At 36.9% G+C, this 21279-nt stretch overlaps 1 protein-coding gene across 5 annotated transcripts in view; it reads left to right on the plus strand.

Moving 5' to 3' along the window:
• FOXP2 (forkhead box P2) overlaps positions 1-21279 on the plus strand; it is a 417694-nt gene that overhangs the window by 61355 nt on the left and 335060 nt on the right. For all 5 annotated transcript variants that reach the window (XM_062017501.1, XM_062017492.1, XM_062017511.1 and 2 more), the window contains exon 2: positions 5828-5974. The gene's annotated coding sequence lies outside the window, so the exon portion shown is untranslated. The remainder of the gene's footprint in view (positions 1-5827; positions 5975-21279) is intronic.

The following is a 21279-nucleotide window of genomic DNA, read 5'->3' on the forward strand; positions in this document are numbered from 1 at the left end:
CTCCCCAGTCTGCTCTTGCCCTAGCAAGGATGTCTTGATTTTCATCAAAAGTTGGATCACTTGTTTTGCAGGACTGTTTTCAAATAATTAAACTCCTTGATCTGTCTCACCTTGCGATTGGATGAATATCCAAGTCAGAACAAGGAAAGAGTGGGAGTCTGTGACTGGAGCTTTGCGGCATAAATATATATACCCACCAGAATAATTACGACAATAAAAGAAGTTAAACTCTCTTAAAAAACTGCACAGTGTATCTGAATGTTTAATTACATCCCAAACTGAAAAGGGACATTTTTTATTTGAAGATGTCCAGGATGTCACCCTGCATACAGCACCCAGGAGCAAACAGGTAGGTCCTGAAGAGCAAGTCCCTTCAGGTACAATGGTGTTCACATTTTTAGATGAAGTTTTCCGTCTTTTGTATAGCAGATGAAATAATGTCCTCAAATAAACATGTGCCCCTCCAGTCTGGTCTGCCACAATCTCCAGAATTTTATCAATTGTAGTCTGCTTTTCAAACATCACGCCCTTGTAGCTTTGGCTTCAGCATCACTGACATTAGCTCCATCCCGTCCAAGCCCTTCCCGTGTCCTGGCATTGCCTAAGGTGACAAGGAGGCATCCCAGTTGTCACTGAGTGCTTGTCTCTTGTGCTTCTGTCCCTGCTGACTCCACATGTGTGTTGTGTTCCTCACAGGGCTGCATTGGGGAGAGTGTTTTCAGCAAAATGCAGAGTGGGAAACAAAGAGGAAAAGGAAAATTAGAGGGAAAAATATGTCGAATCATAGAATGAAGTTTTATGGAATTTCTAACATTCCCTCTACAGAAACCTTTTGCGATGCCCACCAGCCTAGGAGTGCCGCAGTGCTGTAACAATACTGTGTCTTAATGAGCAATCTCTCAGGTGACAGAATCAAGACAATTTAGAAATGAGATGGATTAAACCCTAAAACTTGAATTTCTGATATCACTTTGTCAGTGCTAGTGTTGATTCCAGGGCCCTGACTCAGTGAATTGTGTGTGATGCTACATGTTTGGAATCACACCGAACTGCTCAGTGTTCCTCTTCAGATTCCACTGTGTGTTGAGTGGCAGTGTAACATTGTAAAGAGACAGAGCTGGAAGGAGTATTGGAGAAAGGAGGTGTCACTCTTCCCATGGGGGTTTGCTGGGGAAAAAATATTCCCAAACCTATTTGCCCAAAGAAGTATGCAAGTTTACCACTATCTATTTAACCTCCCTAAGCCTGGATATTGATTTAACAAGTTTACCAACTATTTCATCTGATTCTCCCATATCCAGTATTCCGTCTTTGTGGGCAGATTTACTGATTGCTAGTTAGTCTGTGTCTTTTATCTTTTGTAGAGCATTTAATTTCGACAGTAGACAACTAGCTGTGCAAGGAATTATTTAGACAGGTCTTGCCTTTATTTTCATACCAGTCTCTTACAGTTACTCTTACAGTTCAAAGTTGTATTTCAACTCCGTATATTTAACTAAATATTGAATAAATCTGCAAGAGAAATGAGGAATATTTCTCTAACTTTTAAGGTTGGTCCAAGTCCAAATTTGAAGAGTTCAGTATACAACTGCTGAGGGGACTAGATTTTAAAATACTACAGTTCAGGAGGTGTTTTCAGGTTCTGAAAGAGATTTGTATCCAAGTATAGGGAAGATTATTGGTAATCTTCTCATCACCGATGCATGAGCTCTAGTAGTGGAAAGACCATTTTACCGGTAGATAGATAATTTGTCCTGCCTTTCTCTTTTTATTATTTAAGAGAAGGGATGCAGTGCCCTCCCTGATGTTTTCTGAAGTATTGATTTTTTTTTTTTTTTTAATTGTAGCCTAATAAATTTTCTTAAGACAAACCAAACAGCTTCATTCAGTTTAACAGCACAATATTTAGAGAGTTTATCAGTATAACACCTTCTTCAATTATTTACATCGTGAATGCTCTCTTGTTTACTCATTCGCTTGTTTCCAGATTAGTACAATGATATCAGAGATCAGCTGGAAGGGACTTCTGCACGTTTATATTTGTGTCCTTTGTTACTGTATTTTAATATGTCTTTCTTAACACAAGTTTCAGGGTTTACTAGCATAGCAGTGATTGTTTTTGTGAGTTTACGTTTTTGTGAGGTAAGATTTCCGAGTAAAGGCTTTTAGATAAACATAGTACTGAAGATGAGTGATTGTAATACTACATTAGGCTGACCGTACAATTACATATGAGAGTGAATATTATTCAGTCTTAGACCAAGAATTCTCATCCAGTGCTTTGTTGTGTACATGCTATGATTTCAGGCCAGATCTCACTCTAGTCTTTCATTTAATTTCACTCAATAGACTATAGATACTGAAAGTAAAATTAATAGGATGCTTGTGTACAAAAACGAAATTTTATAGCCAGGGGCCTGAGATACTGAATTTTTTGTAAATAAGATAACATAAACCTAAAATAGTGCAGAAACTTAATTGTATAGTCCTCAAATACAAAAGTTTCTCTAACTAATTTATCTGAAATGTACTCCAAAAATATGTGACAGTCATGACAATATTTTATAAATGTCTGTTCGGGATGGTTTGTAATACAGCTGTGGCTTTGTGAATTGCCAAAAAAGTCGCATAACAGTAATGCTAATAAGATCATGTTACCATGTATAGCTTTTACTTTGTATCTTAGGTGGCTTATGGAAATGGTGTAAACTTGCACACAAGCATAACTTTTAATGTCCCAAATTAATATATGTTTGTATCTTTACTTGTGTCACTGTGCTGCTCTAGAAACCAAAACTATAAGTTAAGAAATTCTTTATGTAAAATTTTTTTTATATATCATTGATATAAGTGGATTTCCTTCAGGAGAATTATTGAATTAGGAAATACAGGGAATAAATTTTTAAGGCAGGTGTGAATGCTGTTTAAAAATTCAGATAGATTATATTAGAAGTGGTTGAAAAAAAGCATTTGTAGTTTACACAGTTTGCTGAACAACTATTGATCCCCAGCATTTGCAACTGAGGTAATTGCTATCAACTTTTCCCCCTTTATGTGGACTTGTGTGAGAGGGCCAAGGTCATAGTCATGGGAAGATGTAGCAATTTATGGAAAAGGTGAGAATCACGTCTTTTATTTGACATCCTGTAGGTATCTGTCCTCTGATACCTGTTCTCATGGCAGTCTTCCCCAGCGTTGAAGTAGTGGTGATGATAATTCTGAATTATTGTTTTAACTGTTATCAAATTACTTTCAAAGTGTTTACCTGCAATAGTACTTTATCTACTGTAGTCTACCTGAAGTCGATATGTCCTAATTTTGTGAGAAGTTTTTCTTTGCTCAGTTTTTCTTTGCTCAGGCATTCAGTTCTTGTTTGCTACAACTTGCTCTTATATATAGTTAGTATCACAGTGACATATAGGAGATCAAACAGAGTTTGGATTCCTTAAGATTTTACGGTCTAAACAGAGAAGTTGGACAAATGGTAGAAGGGAGAGGTGGCCTAAAATATTGCTATAGGCCAGTAGTACATGGTCTTAGTCATTATCATGCTGTACAGTGACTTTTCTTTCATCCTTAGTGTAGCCATTTGAGCTGCAGAAGCAAGTGGAACAGCAAGCATTGTAGCAGCCTTTTCTATTGCAGAGTAGAAGTGATGAGGGGGAATACATAGAACTGTAAACATACTTTGATCTGATATATCAAGCTGACCAAAAAAAACTTTCAGTAATTCAAATTCCTCACTGTAGGGTCTAAAAAGAATGGTAATAAATAGGTCTGTGCATAGATGTAGTGAAAGCTTTCTGATTTTTGAGTGAAACATTAGGGTATTAAATTTATACATTTTGCAAAAGGGACTTTGGTTGCATACTGATGTCTGAATAAAGTTATTTTTGTCCTGTTATGTTTTTTGTGCTAGTACAGGCTGCTTCTTTGTATAATGTGCCGATGCATAAGTCTCCATACATGGATACTCGGTTCACAGACAAAAAGATCTATATCTAGCAAGACAGCAGAAAGGACTGGTTTTATTCCTTTGGTACACCTGGTAGGTATGGATAGAATTAATTAACATAGTTTTTGCTCGAAAGTGACATGCCAGTCCATGACAGCAAAAAGTGTTTGTTCCTGATGACAGTCATTCACTTTCTGCTGGTTCAGAAGGCTTCCCTGAAGGAATTTTAATTGATCTGCACTTACCCAAAATAAATCAGAAACACTGCTGTATCCTAGAGATTAAAGCAAAAGAGAGGATATTGGAATACAGAGAATATGATTTTTAAGGTTTGCTTTGAGATGAAACTTGGGACATGGAGATGCTGACCTGCATTTATATAAGTGTTGAACTGAGGGAGAACACATGGATGAAGTTACAGGCTCAAACACATGAGACCAGCGAACAACTTGAGAAGTAGAACCTTGCTTTGTAGCCCTCTGCCCTAGCTGCTTTGGGACTGTGGACTGGGGAGAGGAAGGCTACTGCTGCTTTACAGTAAGACTTTGCTACCTCATTTGATTTTATTTTTTTTCCTGTGGTGATGCTGTTTTGGAAAAGTCAATTAAATTTATTAAGCATGTAGTAAAGTATAGAGAACTGTGGGAATTCACTTTGCAGTTCAGAAGGATCTAGCCTGTACTTCAAATTCAAGTGAGACTAAAGTCCCTGTATACCCAGTGCAGTAATTCTCATTCTTGTGTGGTGAATATATCAATGTAAAATGGATATAAGAATTTGTTGAATTGTCACTAGCATAAGTTATTATACAAGGAGATTGGACTCCAGGTCCAGACCAGTGATTCACACAGGCTGTCCTCTGTCTATGCTGAAGGCTCTCTTCCAGGGGTACCACTGCTCTCTCTTTTGACTCATGAAAACTCTTTGCATCAACAGTGTCCTTGAGAAGGAGTCCACAGTTCTGTTACCCATTTCATAGAGAATAAAATGCTTTTTATTGTGAACTGGAGTTTTACCAGGCAGTTCCTGAGCTCAAGGGACAGGGAGCAGATGAAGTCTATGCAGTGTCTCCATTTTCTCCCAGCATTTGTCATTTTCTAACATGCCCTCCCTTAAGTTACCTCTTTTTCAGGCTGGATAGTTGTGCTGTACTGAATTGTTCCTCATGTGGAAGCTATTCTGATCATGTGCGTTTTTTTCTCTGAACCTTTGCTGATTACTGTTCTGATGTATTCTGTGCTGGACAGCATGCTTTTCAATGTGAGGATTCATACAGTGGCAAAAGATGTCTTACACTTAGTTCTTTATTCCTTTCTCAGTAATTTTCAACATATAATTTATGCTTTTTACTCTGACTGAGGGGTGAGTTTTCAGTTTTCATGGAGCTGTGAATCAGAAACCCAGGTCTCACTTTCTAAGCAGTAAGTTGTAGAGCAGTAGAGAGCTGTTTTATTTGATTAGAGTATTTATCAGTAATGGGTAGCCATGATGGTTTCCAGTGAGCTTGTGTTCAGCGAATTGTGATTGAGTGCTTGAACCCTGCCAAAAGTATTCAAAATTTCTTGGTGGTGCCAAATAAATAATCAATAATAGGAAATAATGTTTTACTTTGTACATGTGTGCCTTTTTAAAGTAATGTAATCTTTTATTGTGAATCTCAGGAGCAGAAAAGGTGACTAGGAGTAGTGACTGCTTTACATGTTTCATACAAAGAAGGAAAGCTGTAAAACTTGGAATTTCTTCCAAGGTATGCAGTAAATGTGTGTAAGAATGGCCCTGAAGTGTGTTTTAAAGAGATGATTGTAATACCTTGCTATTAAACATAATATGAATGCTTGTACTTACTGTATTCCTTTCCCTTCTTACCCTTAGATAATTTCAAGTGAAAGCTGAGGACCTTTTGTCCTTATCTACCGTAGAGGTGACAGACACTTCTGGAAGGAGGACTAGCTTCAGCAAAAGGGAAAAGACCGTCCCTTCTGACATCACAGCAAAGTGACTAAGTGAGTCCAAAGAAATGTAAGTGATTTATAACCTAACTGTGGCTGTGGCTGTTTCCACTGTGGATTTATATGCTCTGTGGGAGGAATACAGTACCACATCATTGAAATGTATTGCTTAAAATGTAAAATATGGTTTAGGAACAAATTTGTGGAGCCTGCAGAAAATACATACCCCTCTTAAGTTTGTGTGATAAGACATTCTTTATTTTTTTAAATGGAAATCAGATTCTGTAAGAGTCCCAAACTTCTTTTTCTATCATTTTCTACTCATCTAGATCCAAGGTAATTTAGGTATGTAGAAACTAAGCAGCTAAATTTCAGTGCACCATTCTAGATTCTGATTGCCCTCAAGAGAGAAGGAAGAATCTCTGGAGGCTGATTCAGCTCATCACAGAAATAATGACTAGGGAATTCAGCATTACTCCTTCAGTAGCTTGTGTCTGTCCATTGACTGCTTAGCTTTAGCCTAAGTATTCAAAGAACTCTTCAACCTGGCATGTCTACGTAGGAAGCAGCACCAGCTTCTTTTCCCCTCCCTGTATTGTCATTCTCCTTCAGCCGATGTAGCAGTTCATAAATTTGGAGAATGGATCTGGCCAAAAATAACCAATTAGTTATTCAGTTTTGTTTTCTGTTGAGTTTATCCCAGCCATCTTCCATATGGCTGTCCAAGATCCCTGACTGGTACAAAGGGTGATGGGGATGGGAATTAGTAGCCAAAAGTTTGGAGTGCTGCATAATAGCTTCTTTTGGCAGCTGTGATAGTTCCTACAGCTTAAATTGCTTGGTGAGCTATAGTCTGAGACCCTGCAGTTATTTTTAGTACTCTGCCATTTATAAGAGGGAAGAAACTTGAGTAAGGCACCTTTTTGTAGTGGAGAACTACTGTTTTGTTATGCATTTCATACTGTGCTAGTGCAGGGTCTTACATATCCTTTGTAAATCAAAATTCAGATCTCCAAAACCAGTAAGATGGTCACAAATGACTAGCAAGAGAGCAGGTGTCTTATAGTAATTTATAGTGTAGGCATGATACTGTATAATTCATATATACAGAATTTCTGAATCTTAAAAATGCTAGCTTGATTTTTGTATAGCACCAAGCATGATGTGTGGGTTGGGTGATATCGTATGATTAGCGGTTGGACTAATTTAGGCACAAGATCCTTGCCTCTCCTGAACAGCGAAGTACTGAATAACATTTCATTCTCACATTAAATAGCTGATGGAAGGATGTAAAGAAGACAGAGCCAGACTTTTCTCATTGGCACCTAGTGACAGGATGAGAAGCAATGGGTACAAATTGAATACAGAAAATTCCATTTAAATGTAATACAAAAAGCTTCCTTAGATTTTGGTAGCCAAACACTTGAGGAGATTGACCAAAGAGACAGTAGAGTCTCCATCCGTGAAGTGTACTGAAAACGCAGTAGGACATGGTGACAAGCAGCCTACTGCATCTGACACTGCTTGAACAAGGATTTAGACTAGATTATCTCCTGAGGTTTCTTCCAACCTCACCTATTCTATGATTCTGGGAATCTTTACAGATAAGCAAAATCAGACAAAATTCTGCTATTTTATTTTTGTGATTCTTTTTTTTACTTTATTTTTTCCTAGTTTAGCTATTCAGTTTAGACTTTTACTTAAGTTTTGGGTAAAGATAAGAGATGGCAGAAGCTCTGAGCTTTCTGAACTGTGTTAAATTATATTTAAAGACTTGTGAATATAACTACAAAAATCACACTGAAGTCTGTGAAAATATTTTTTAGCTATGAATTAGCACCATAGTTCACATGATGTGGACAGTCACATGGTGGGGGTTTTAGCTGTTTAAGATGAGTATCTTTTTCACTTGATGCATGGAAAAGAAGGTAAATTTTCAGTATAATTTTGGATTTTTCTTAAAAAAACAGACAAAACTAGTGACAGAGCCTTGGAGGACAGATCCATTAAGCCAAAATAGAAATAGCTGTCTTCCTTAAGTCTTGTCAGAAGTCAGTGAGACCTATAAACCAGCATAACAATTTCACTATAAGCTCTGTTTTCAGGTACTTGCAAATGGCCATTTTGGGACAGTCTGTAATTCTAGTGGATGCCAAAGCAAACATGTAAAAACTTGGCAAATGTACAGTGAGACTTCACAATATTGTCTTCCATCTTCTGTGAATCCATGAGTCAGGGGCTTCCTTGTGTTTTGAAATACTTAGGGAAAAGGAAATCTTTCTTCAAATGTCAGTCGTCTTGAATTTCAGCTTTGATTAGTTTGGCAGATGTTTTCTGTCCACAATTTTTCTATGGGGTGAATGCAAAAGCTTCCCTGAGATGGGTGTTATCATTTCTGAAAACGAAAAAAAACCCAATCTTCTAAAAAAAGGTTTAGGAGCTCTCTGCTTTGCTTTTGAGCAAGGACTTGACATCTGAGAGTGAAGCTTTAATGTGTAATATGATGTGCCTTTTGCCATGCCTCTGAACGTCTATGGCACTGAATTATAAGCTTTTGAAAATTACTGCTTACTCATAATCAGAACAGGCATATTACTTTGTCAGCATATCCTGAAAATATACTCTGTATACTAAGCTCCTAGAAATGATTGAGTCTGTCCTGGCTTGGAGATCAAACACTGTATGGTGTTTCAAATGCATAGATCCCCTGTTACTTTCACAAAAGGTTCGTGTTTTTTGAATTTTTGTGGGATGATATATTTTGATTTTTGTACTTGTTGAGAATTCTATTTTTCTGCATCTTACACTTACTTTTCTCATGTACTCTTTGAGAAGGATGCCAAGAATGGGATAATTGTCCCTTGATGTTAGCCATCTGAAAACATAGGTGGTATAAACCTAAGCAGGTTACTATCAACTTCTTTAGTCAGTGAAGAGAGTTGGAGGCTTCCAGGGAAGGGTTTTCATAGCCTCTTTTTATGTCTGTCTCAAAATGAGATGATTCATCCTTTGGAGATACCTATTTCTTGTCGCTGACAATAGAAGAAGCCTAAGGTGACTGGCACAAGTTTAGACATCTAACATTTCTGTTAAATGTTAGAGCAGATAAATTTCAATCTCATGTGACATAATGTGTGACTTAGGAGGCAGGAATGTTTCCTATGACATTGACAAAAATGTCCTGTTTTCACATGAGTAAACTAATTATTTTAAATATTATTTCTTTGTGATTATGGTGATACATAGGAACTTATTAGAAGGACATTTTCCACATTGCTTAGACATTGTACATAACCATTAAAAAAGACTCTTCAAATGCCATTTCAATACTATGAACTATTAGTAGATTTTATGAGTTTTTTTACATTTGGACTCTAGATCGAGAAGTGCAAGTATTTTAGCTCTATGTCATTACTTACTTTCTAGTAGGATAGTAAAATGGATGTATTTTGAGATTCTAGCATTGTTGGTCTAGTATAGCTTGCAATAAAAGGCTGAATGAAAATGTGACAGATAAAAATGTACTTTCAGCTAATTTTTAAAAGCAAGTAATTAGATGATTTTACAGTTCAAAAAAGATTGCTCTGCTATCAGCTAATATTGATAATATTTTCTGTTAAATGAGATTGTGAAATGCTATTTTCCATTTGTATTGAAGTATTGTAGATTTCTTTAGCAATTTAAACTGCTGTCTGTATTTGAGTAATGACAACATCATCACCTAACATAGGATGATAACGTACCACCTTGCTCAGTTCCAGTTTTCATAGTAAGGCCTACAGGTACGTGAGGAGCGCTTTCTTGCCATGGAACAGTTTAATGTATTTTAATGGGTTTAAAAGAAGGAATGTATATTGTTTCTGTACTTCAGTTACAATATAGACTTATGACAAAGAAATTGTAGTGTAACCTAGGTATCTTTTTGTGTCTAATTGCCTTGTATTTCAACTATTACCTTCAATGGCTAGACTAACTTCATGTTTATGTTTAACATCACTATGATGAAACTATGGACAATAATAGAATGTGCTTCAAAGATGGTCTCAGTATTGTAGTTGTCCTGTTGTAGAAGAAATGCACATGATTGTGTGTAGTAAGCAGTATTCCTGTTCTGCTCATGTCTGACTAACTTTATTGATGTGTGTAAAATTTTTCTTTCAGTTTTAATTTCATATTCAGTATTACTTTTTTGTATCTGGGATGTATCTTTCATTTTGTTTCTATCTATTGTTATTTAAAATATGGCACATTTATTTAAGTGTTGCATAGTAGCAGTGTACATGTGTAATAGTGGAAAACTACAGACAATACTTAAATCCCGGAATCTACATTCAACCCGAGGAAAGCTTTTTTTTTTTTAAACAAGTTCTTGCGAATTTGCTTAAAAAAAGTGGTTAGAGAAGGAAAGCAATCTCATGTTAATATTTTTTTTTCTTTTTTTCTCTTTCTAATATTTACACGAAATAACATTCATCATTGTTTTTATCTCAGTATGTTAACCATGTGCTGTAAACATGAACAAAATATTTCCCTTAGAAACACTGTCATATCAGTACTTGCTGGCCAGGATCCTCGCTGGTAAATACACAGCACTTCACTGAAGCTGAGAAGCTGGCTCTTTATGTAGTTGATACAAGTTTTATATGCTTGATTTTTTTCACAGTTTTCTGGTTTTATTTGATTTGTATTTGTAGTATTCCCATCCTTCTGCTACTTTTAAGAATGTTTAGTTTTGAATGGCACTTTATGCATTATTGGAAAAATCCACCAAAAGAACCCTAGTTCTGAGAAAATGAAAAGGGCAATTGAGCCAAGGTGCCACTAAACACAAGATATTTGAGTAGTGAAGAATTATGCATATTTGTATTGAAGTATACAATTTATTTTATGATTGATATTTTGTCCCGACCTTGTTAGAGAGTTAAAACTGAGTAGATCCAACAGGCTGAAAATATCTGTGTCTGGGGAACGAATGAGAATAGAAACCTGAGGAGTATCTCTTAAAGAAACTCATTAATGACTATATCAAAATTAACAGAGCTAATATTGTCCACAGCACATACATCTAAATCAGCAGGGTTTTTTTTTTTTTTAATAATAGAAAATTCCACATGGGATCAATCCTATCCCACGTAGGTAGCAAATCTAGTTGCTATCACACTGTTGATCTGACGCAAAATGTAAAAGCAACATAAGTTTCCAATAAGGAAAAAGTTAAAGATGTTTTGTTACAGACATTTTTAGAAAGTATAAATATATATTGATAGTTTTTCTAAAACTACCTATATGCTATGCATCTTCTGTCAAATTGCAAATTGGATAAGAGAGGAAGGAAAACTTCTTACCACCATGTCTTCATTTCTTCAGCCTGGATAAACTCTTGTGTCTCCAGTGGATTTTGGACGGTTAGATTCCTGAATTACGTGGTTGAGAGCATCAATTAATTGGACCATATGTCCATTCCAACTCAATTTTATTCACTTTCTACTTTGTGAGAGATGAAGTTGTATTAGTTTGATGTGAGGTGTCTTTACTGTGGTATAAGGGGCTGAGAAATGGGTGCTAGACTAAATAAGGATGACAGTTAAGCCAATGCCTTTCACTGAAAGGACTCTGGTGTCCTTCTGCATGCAGTTACAGTTCTCTGGCATTGAGCTGTTCAGGAATTGGAAACGATATGAAACACGCATTTATAATGGAACACAATATTTTTCATATAAGATCAGTAAATGTTTTTATAGGATTACTGTCTGTTGATAAACAGCTGCAGTGTTACGCTTCATAGGTAGAAGCATTCGAATGGTAATGAGGGATTCTTGTGTAGAGTTAACAAAGTGTGGTGAGATCCTTTGGGGTATAAGTCATGACATATATAATAATAGTAATAATTGACTGCATTCCATCTGAGCATTTCAAAGAACTTTATAGAAAGCATTAATGATTTAAGTATCTCCCTAACACCTTGTGGAGTACTGCTAAGACTACTAAAATTGTTAGGTGGACTGAATGCAGAAATACTGTATCATTTTTGCTGTTTGTTGGTTACCGTGCCTTTGTTGCACACAGATAATTCAGGAGGTTTCAGTGTATTGTGGTGTGTTAACCCTGACTGGATATCAGGTGCTTGCCAAAGCTTCTCTATCGCTCTTCCTCCTTACCTTTGTAGGGGAGAGAAAATAAAATGGAAGGCTGGTGGACAGGAAGGAGAGGAAGAGATCATTCATCACTTACTGTCATGGGCAAACTTGGCGGAAATTTTATGTTATTACTAATAAAACAGGGAAGGGTAATGAGAAATAAAACCACTAAACCTTAAAACACATTCCTCCCAACCCTCCCCTCTTCCTTACTCTCTATCCTCCCCCTCAGCAGCACAGTGGGAGGAGGAATGAGGGTTATGGTCAGTTCATCACAAATGGTCTCTACTGCTCTCTCAGGGTGAGGAGGACTCCTCACACTTCCCCTGCCTTCAGGCACACACTGATACAGTGTGGGTCCCACATAAGGTCATAAGTCCTGACAGCAAATCTACTTCACCCTGGGTTCCTCTATCCAGAGGCCCACAGGTCCTGCCAGGAGCCTGCATCAGTGTGGGCTTCCCAGAGGGTCACAACTTTACTTGGGCATCCACCCGCCCCGGTGTGGGGTCTTCCTTGGGCTGCAGGTGGGACTCTGCTTCCCTGTGGCCTCCATGGGCTGCAGGGGCAGGACCTCACCATGGGTTGCAGCACGGGCTGTGGGGGAACCTCTGATGCCTGCAGCAGATAAAGGACAAATTCTATGATTCTGTGATTGTATGACCTTCTGTCCCTCCTTCTTTACTGACCTCAGTGTTTGAAGTGGTGTGCTCTCACATTCTCAATACTTGCCTCTGATGCAGTTTAGCACCTGTGCAATAACTTTCATCCTCTTCTCCAATACATTGCTCACAGAGACATTACCACCATCCCTAACTTTTTGAGCCTAGGCCAGCGGCAGGTCTGTCTTAGCATGGCACTAGCTCTGCCAGACATAGAGGAAGCTTCTGGCAGCTTCTCACAGAAGCTACCGCTGCAGCCAACCCCGCTGCCAAAACCTTGCTATGCACACCCAGTGCACATATGTATCCTGATCAATATTTTTGACATGGAGATGTTAAGGCATAAAGGAGTAGATTTATTTGATACAGACAAATATGAACACCATCATGAACATCCCAACCCCAAAAGCATCCAAAATTGTCTGTCTGCTTGCAGTGGTAGTTGGCTCAGGCTGCCGGATTGCTTTGGATTCTGCCACTGACTTACGTGCATACCTAGACCTCGGTTGTGCTCTGTGATAGAGACCAATGTTTTGGCTGCTTTGCTTGAGAAGAGTTAACTTCAGATACCGGGAATGAATACCGTCATCACTTACTATTATACAGTTTGAAGCAATGTGTAGTATTACAGAAGCTAACACTGTACAAACACAGTGAAGTTGGAAACTGGCCATTCAGACTAAGAAGTTCGTGAGTTCTAATATGCTGATATATGTATATGTCAGAAAAAACAGCATATTTATTTGTGTTAAAACCATTGGTATGAGATTCATTAAACACAGCTTTTCAAGGGCAAGGCAGTAGTTGCACATGAACTGTAGTTGCAAAATATAAGAGCAAAAACCATCTGGTGTGCAGTGTATTTTGTGAAAACATCCATGATGGAAACCAAAGCTAATGAAACAGTTTTTCCACAATGCAATTTAGGGCTTTTAAAATCATCTTATTTAGAAAATTGGTTTGGAGAGACAACTGTAAAAGACACTTTGGATTTTGCCCCAGCAGCACTACTGCCTGTTTAAGTCCTTCTTTTCAACACCATTGCTAAGAACCATGGCCTCTTGTCCTTTCTGTTGAAGGAGACATCAGTAGTATCTTAAAAAGTATTCTTTAATGTTTTTGTTACACTAGACGTCAGGTTTTGTGGTAATGAAATACAAAATTGCCCCTCTCCTGAATCTTTAGCAACATATGAAAACATATAGGTTCTCAACTGACACAATTTTGGCTAAAATCATATTTTTAAATAGAAACCAAGTGCGGGTTATGCTAATAGAACCTCATTTGTAATTTAAACTGCAGCTGTTAACATTCAATAATGAAGCCATACATCAAGGAGTTTTCTGTAAAAACAGAAAAATACTAATTCTTCATCCTAAAATCTGTAAATCCAGATTGATGGGATTTCAGCCCTTCATCTTTTAGTGACAGGCAGCAGCATCAGTGGAATAAAACCAAAATGTGATCCCCTTTCTCTCCACCTCCTTCCCCTAATTTTACTCTGACAGAGAAAGAATCACAGTTTTAGCTGGTGTCTTCACTCAGAGGAAAAAATGGTCTGTCATCAGGTCTTTTAGGGAAAAGGAGCTCTTCGGTGGAGTGGTTAAATGATGTTTTGATTCTCAGGGTGCATCTTATCCCCATATTTTTGCAAGATATGATAAATGATTTCTGAGACAGTTATTGAGAGCAGAATCAAGGTCACCAACCTTCCCCCAAGAGGCTGTTATCTCTCAGTTCTTGTTTCTGATGAAAATGATGAGCACGGGGGAGATGGACTCCAGATGAACCATCAGAATCTGTGAAGTCTCATGTGAACAATCTCCAGCTGTATGTTAGTGAAAGATGTACTTCCATTTTTTTCAACTGCAAAAATCAGTGACTCTGGTCAATTTTTTCTAGATGAATTTTAATTGATTTTGCAGTAATTTAGTGCATGCATGTTAAAAGTTTATAATTTTAAATCCCCTAACATGCATATGTTATTGTAAAGTCCTGTAAAATTCATGATGAAATAGAAACCTTTAGGTATTTTGAAGCTGAGAGTTCCTGTGTCTTTGGAGAAATTTGGTTTGAAGCCCTAAAGCTACATTCCAAAGCTCTTCATTGTCTATAAATGAGTTGCTCCTATACTGGCATTGTGTTATGATGCTGAGTCCCTGCATATGTAGTCTGAAGAGATAAAAGCTACAAATCTGTCACAGCAAAACAAAACAAAAAAAAGTTTACAAACTGCCATACAAACAAAAATAATGGGATCTTACACCTAGAACACAAAATCGTTACCGTCTTAGCATTAACAGACCTCGTTAGCATCTCTGTTAGTATTTATTTCAAATCAGACTGCATTTCAGAAGTGTCAGGATGAACTAGCATCCCTTTGAACCTTCCTTATGCTGAAGCTAAACAAGGGCAAGTTCTCAAAATGGGATGAAAGTGTGCAATAGAAGTGTCGTGAAGCACATGTCTCATGAGTATAAAGTGCTTGGCTCCCGCTGTTTTGCTGTGCAAAGCTGTTCTTGTTGGGCTCTGCTGTTTCCTAATGTAGACATTTTCTTTGTTAAACAAGATGACGTGGATCCTTGTCATAAAAAGGTCTGTAAAAAAAACCCCTTTCTCCCCTGTGATTAATATAGTATTTATGCTTTTTGTGCAGATAATGAATTAGAGCCTGTAACTGTAGAGGTCTCTTCAAATATTCACACATACTTGTATCATGAGTGGACAGTTCTATTTTGTATGTTTAAAGCTGTACTGAAATAGGAGTTGTTTTGATCTAGTCTGTTTCCATTCAAACTGTCATCTACAGGACAATGTTTTGGATTTTTGATCTCACCTTCTCCATTCACATTTCTAAGGGAAATTTTAAACAGATTTTGTATATACGAGAACTAGGTGATCTATGGAGGGCTCTCCATTCAATAGTTGGGCTCTCCTTTTTCTATAGTTGTATGATAAATGATGCAATAGCGACATTATTGCTTATTTATCAATAGATGGGAAACAACCAGGAAGCTAATACTGAAAGCCAGAATTTGAGTGTCTTTGCAGCATAATCTGTCATTTAATGTATTGTAATAAATTGTGGGGTACATTCCCACACACAAGTGAGGTATGTATATTATGCTGAATTTAGTATGGCTCATACTAAAGAGTGTTGCTGATAGCAGCAATACTGATGAGGTAGTTCATTGGACAGAGCACTGGTTGTAGTATGGACTACTCATTGCCTGTTGTGAAACATTTAGTTTGCTTTTCTAAGTAGATTCACTACTTTTTGCCCAGGTTTCTCATCTTGTGCACATTTCTAGTGTCTTTCTATCCTGGTCAGTGTTTGCCCTTGAGATTGCTGTATGCTTGCATCTTTAGTTAAGAACTTAAACATGACTTATGAGCTTTTAGTTATCCAAATCTTTGCTTTTGGCCCCTTAGCCATTATTTTGTTTCCATGACACTAAGTATGGCACTGAGTTAATGACTTGTCTGTTCCGGTACTCTCCAGAATAAGTCAGTAGATAGTTACTTAGTAGCATACCTTGATATACTAAGATAGTGCTTTTGAAGTGCCAAAGATAAAACTGCAAATGCTGTGTTTAGGAATTAATCAAAAGCCAGCATTTGTGGCCGTTGTAGCTTTCTGTTTAATAATGTTGAATCTTACCCATTTTTTTTCATTGCTTTTTGAATAGTCATACTGACTCAAACAGTTCAAAATACTGCACCTTTTGCGCCAGTAGCTGAAACTGGATATCATGGGATGTAAGGAAATAGACAGTTTGTAAATATATATAAAAGAGACTAAGGAAGGAAATAGAGTGACTTAAGTTCACCCTAAAATTGTTAGAAAGGTAAATCAGGTGAATGGATGAACAGGACAGTGACATCATCCAGAAGAAACGAAGTCCTGAAGTAGTATGTGGTTGTATATGTGTTAGACAAGTACTTTTTAAATGTATCTTGTGTATTAATACTTACTGCTGACTTCTCACCCAAAGATCACATTTGCTGCTGTTGTTGTAAATGTCAATTTTGAAATGTCTTGATTGCTGTCAGAAGTTGATGGTGAAATATCACAAACCTGACTTGATTAATTGTCAGACATTTCTTAAAGGTATGAAGAAGGTACTGTGATGTCTCTAATGACTATCTTGTGTTTCTGTTACTTCTGTGACTTCAATTCTGACCACATTTAGGAACAAGGGAATCTTTTCCATTACTTGCATTGACTTTCCTGGTGTGGCAGGATGTTCTATGCCTTTTCCATGTGTATTATCTTCCATGAGATGAAAGTATGGTGTCAAGGGAACCATGTGAATAATACTTAGCTACTTGATTTGGGGCACGGAACTAGGCAGAATTGTACCTGAAGAAACAAAAATATACCTAAAAATTAGACCCTGAATGTTGGTTTAAAGGTTGTGTCCTTTGGAAGGATTTGAAGCAGTTTAGGTGCTTTTGTTGCTCTAGGGACTTTGACTACTGTGAGGTTTTAAGGAAGGCTAAGTATTCCAGGAAGTTTAAGAGCTTATGGCATCGTAAATATTTAAGATGATTTAAAAGGTTATGTCCTCTTTAGTATTTGAGTTGGATTAAGTGCTTATATTGCCTTAAGGACTTTTTTTTCGGGGGTTTTTTGCCCTAAAAGGAACCTAGGAAATTAAATGCAAAAAAACTCCTATAGATACAATGTTTGGGCTGCATTTGAGAAATGCAAAATTCTAGGTTTCAATAACAGCATTAACTTGACCATGCTACGTAAGCATCAAAGATGGACAGAATCATGGAGTGTATCGAGGAAACAGCTGGATGTGAAATCCAGAAGCAGGGGTTTTTAATATCTGAAAAGACAATACTTTGAGAAAAGTTTTTTTTTTTTTCTTCTTCTGATCTGATAAAGATCAACTAGATGATCAGGATAGAGTCAGATTGTGGAAATGCAAGGAAATTTTTTCACATTAGAAGATAAAGAGCATTTGCAATTCAATATGCAAGAAAATAGGAAGCCATTTAGTTTCATTTTGCAGTTTTGCTGTTATTTTACCTTGATGATAAAGAATAATAAATATTATGTATCTAGGTAGATTAGTTTTCAAAATTTAATCAATTTATATATTTATTCTTGTCTCTGAGATGCCTTACCTAAATTCTTTGCCAAAGTGTATTTACATAACATATTTTGACACTACTATGCTTCCATAATTGTACATATATTCCTAAAAAGTGTATTTGCTATTGGTTATTTTATTAACCAAACATATACACTTCTCAGCGCATAAAAAGCAAATTGTCACCATTCATTAACGTACTCTGTGGTGGCTGAAATAAACGGTCATCATTCCAAACTCACATTTTTCTCAAGGGCATTTATGTTACTCAGTCAACACAGCACAATTATGGTGGCTGTATCTGCTCTTGCAGACTACTCTTGCACAGCACTTGCAGCATCCATCTGAGCTTTGGCTAGTGCTCCCACGGGGAAGACATTAAATTATCTCTGGGATGGTCCTGTCACATGGTTACTGCAATCTGGCAGGGGGAACATAAGCAGAGTGGTCCAACTCTTCCATGGTGACATACTTGCTGAAATGTTGTCGGCACAACATGAGGTGAATGAGTTGACCTGCTTCTTGATAGCAACTGTTCACTGATCATGCTGGCTAGACAAAAAATCAGATGGCCAGTTGAAGTAGAGGAGTGGCAATCTACAAGAACAGGAGGTGAGGATGAAGGCAACCTGAAGCCTTTGTGACTGGGCAGGCAATATGCAGCCTATAGATAGATGGCATGAGTGAAATGTCTTTCTTGTGGCCACATGCACCCAGAAAGTTCATTAATAGTATCCCAGCAGGTTGAACTATACTGTCAGTTATGCTGCTGGCTCACTCTGTCTCAGCAAGACCAAGAGTCACCAACAGTTAGTAGGAAAATACCTATAAAGGGTGAGATAGTCAGAACTGAGCATCTGATACCATCCAGTCTGTGTTGGTGGCCCTCTGCAATGTATCGTTTAATGCAGACTTGAGAAAAATCTGGTGGAGAAAGACAGTTAAGAAGAAAATGGGATAGACTTCAAAACATAAGTCTAAGTACAGCACATTGATTGAGCTACTGTTGGTATGTGTTGATGCCATGCAATCAAATGATCATGTTTTAAACTGCATTTGGTGTAATGGTGTGTTCTCCTTCAGAACTGACTCGTGGTTCTTAAAATAACTGTTCAAAATTATTAAAATATACTTTTTACATGTGGACATCGTTCATTAAGTGTAATTTTCTGTTACTTTTGATAAACCTCGTAGAGGAAGGACTAATGTTTTACTGTCTTTCTCTGAAACTTAACATCATTAGATAAAAGTTTTCTATATGGATGACCATTTTACTGTCCAAGTTATGAGAGAAAACACGTAGTGCACTAGATCTGGATGGATTCCTGTTGAGCACCATTCGTAATATCCTTTTTTTATTACTAGTTTCTACATCAAATTTTTGAACACGTTTTCTATTTGTTTTAAAAAAGTTTAATTTAGTCTTCATTTCCTTAGCTTCTTTTTGTGAGTCATCCACTTCTTTTTATGTGTCATCCACTGCTTCTTTCCCATTCACAAACTATTTTTCTATTGAAAGAGAGATTTAATTGGCTTGCCAGATTTTGCTTGTGACAAAACTATATTGGCAGGTATTTATTTTCTTGTTTCAAAAAAGAAAAAAAAAATGTCATGTTGGTATTGTTTTTCCCAAGAATATTCTAGGAACTGAAACTAATTGGACAAGTTTGTCATTCCTTATCTCCTCTTTTCTTCCCCTTTTTAGCACAAGCACTGGATTTTTCCTTTCTCACTGTTCTGGAACTTCATCTGTTCTCTAAAAATGATGAAAAATCACTAATGGCTCTTAGAGTATATCAATTAATTCTCTTAGAGTCTCTTGCACTGCAGTTAACTGTCCTACCTATTGAGGCAATGCAGCTGTTTTCAGGAATAAGGGGTAGAAACCTTAGTCACTGGATTAATTTGAATGAAAAAGAAATTTAAAAAATGAGTATTTTAAGCTCTTATAATTTCAATGATTTCATTTTAAGTAACAATTAATGTCAGGTTATAAAATTTCAGTTCAGTCAGATGTTGGAGGCATTGGAGTTTGCCATTCTTCTACTGACTTCAGAGCATAAGCCAACATCATGATCTTACCTATCCTTAAGTATAAGCTTGATTCAGTTGATCTCATCTGAGAGCATCTGACTTACTGAATTGTGTCTTCATCTGTTTTCTCTGTTGTACTTTTAATTTTTTATCCCTTTTGTCATTAGATTTAGCTGTCAGATTGCACTTGTCTTTGGTGTGAAGAATTAAGCAAAATCTATTTTTCTTTGCCTGATAAACTTTCTTGAATTTTCCTATTACTGTTAAGGAATGTAAAAAAAAAAAGCTTTCTGGCGACTAATTGTTTTTTTTTTTTTCAAAGTCATGGTTCAATTTTTTGTTTTGCTCACCTGACTTTGTCATTATATTGCCATGTTTTTCTCTCTTGCGTGCTTGTGTTCACGGATCCATATTCTCCTTAAGTGTCAGGTCCTTTAAGAGTTTGTCATTTAACCCTTTACAGTATTGACTTAGTTTGGTCTTAGGCCTTAAATGCTACTCGTTATGTAACTGCCAGCTCTCTTGGACTCTTTTCTTCTTACCTTCAAGTTACTGTTCACAGGACCTTGGCCACCAATTTACCTATCCAGTTCCTCTTCTGTAGTCTACATTGACTTTATTCTCATCTCTCTCCTTCCCTTCCTTAGAAATGGGAATTCTCTCATGATATGGTTTCTTTCAACCAAGCTGCCTTTAATTTTCACTTTTCCAATGAGTTGAAGGTCGAAGTAGAATCTAAGAAGTTTTTTGCTTTGAGTGTTTTCTGTACTGAAAAATGATTGCGAAAATAAGTCAGGCAGAATAGCCAGTGTCCTGCTGTCTCCCTTCCAAAAAGATGACCAGATAGTTAAGGTCCCTTGTTATTGCCAAGTTCTGATGATGCTTGCATACTACTTGGCCACAAAAAAATATAGCGTCTTTTTTTTTTTTTTTTTTTTTTGAAGGTAGAAAATAAAGTATGTTATGCACCTGAGAAAGAACTCTGCTGGTTGTACAAGGCAGCCAAATGTCAACAGAGATGTGAATTAATCTTTTTACACTACATTGGTAAGCAGACTGAATTTCAGCTTATGGTTCTTGTGGCCACATCTAAAACAAAAGAACATTTTGGAAAATTGTAAATGGTGCCAGAAACAATTATGGAAATGATTTAAGAGCTTGAAAATTACTGTGCAGTGAAATATTTAAGGAGATCACTCTGTTTACTTTATCAAAAAGATGTTTGAGAAGTGACTTAATTACAGCATACCTTCACAGGGAGAAAGTATCTGGTGCTCTAAAGAGCTCTTTAATCTAACACAGAAAAAGCATGTAATGAAACAATTGTTTTAGCTAAAACAGAATTTATTCTTTCACCAACTGTGTTTAGGCTCGTTAGGTAGCTGCATGATATTTTATATTCAGTGATATTATAGGAAGTCAGACCTGATCATCTAA

Source organism: Colius striatus, chromosome 1 (assembly GCF_028858725.1).
Source record: "Colius striatus isolate bColStr4 chromosome 1, bColStr4.1.hap1, whole genome shotgun sequence".
In the NCBI taxonomy this organism is placed as follows: domain Eukaryota; kingdom Metazoa; phylum Chordata; class Aves; order Coliiformes; family Coliidae; genus Colius; species Colius striatus.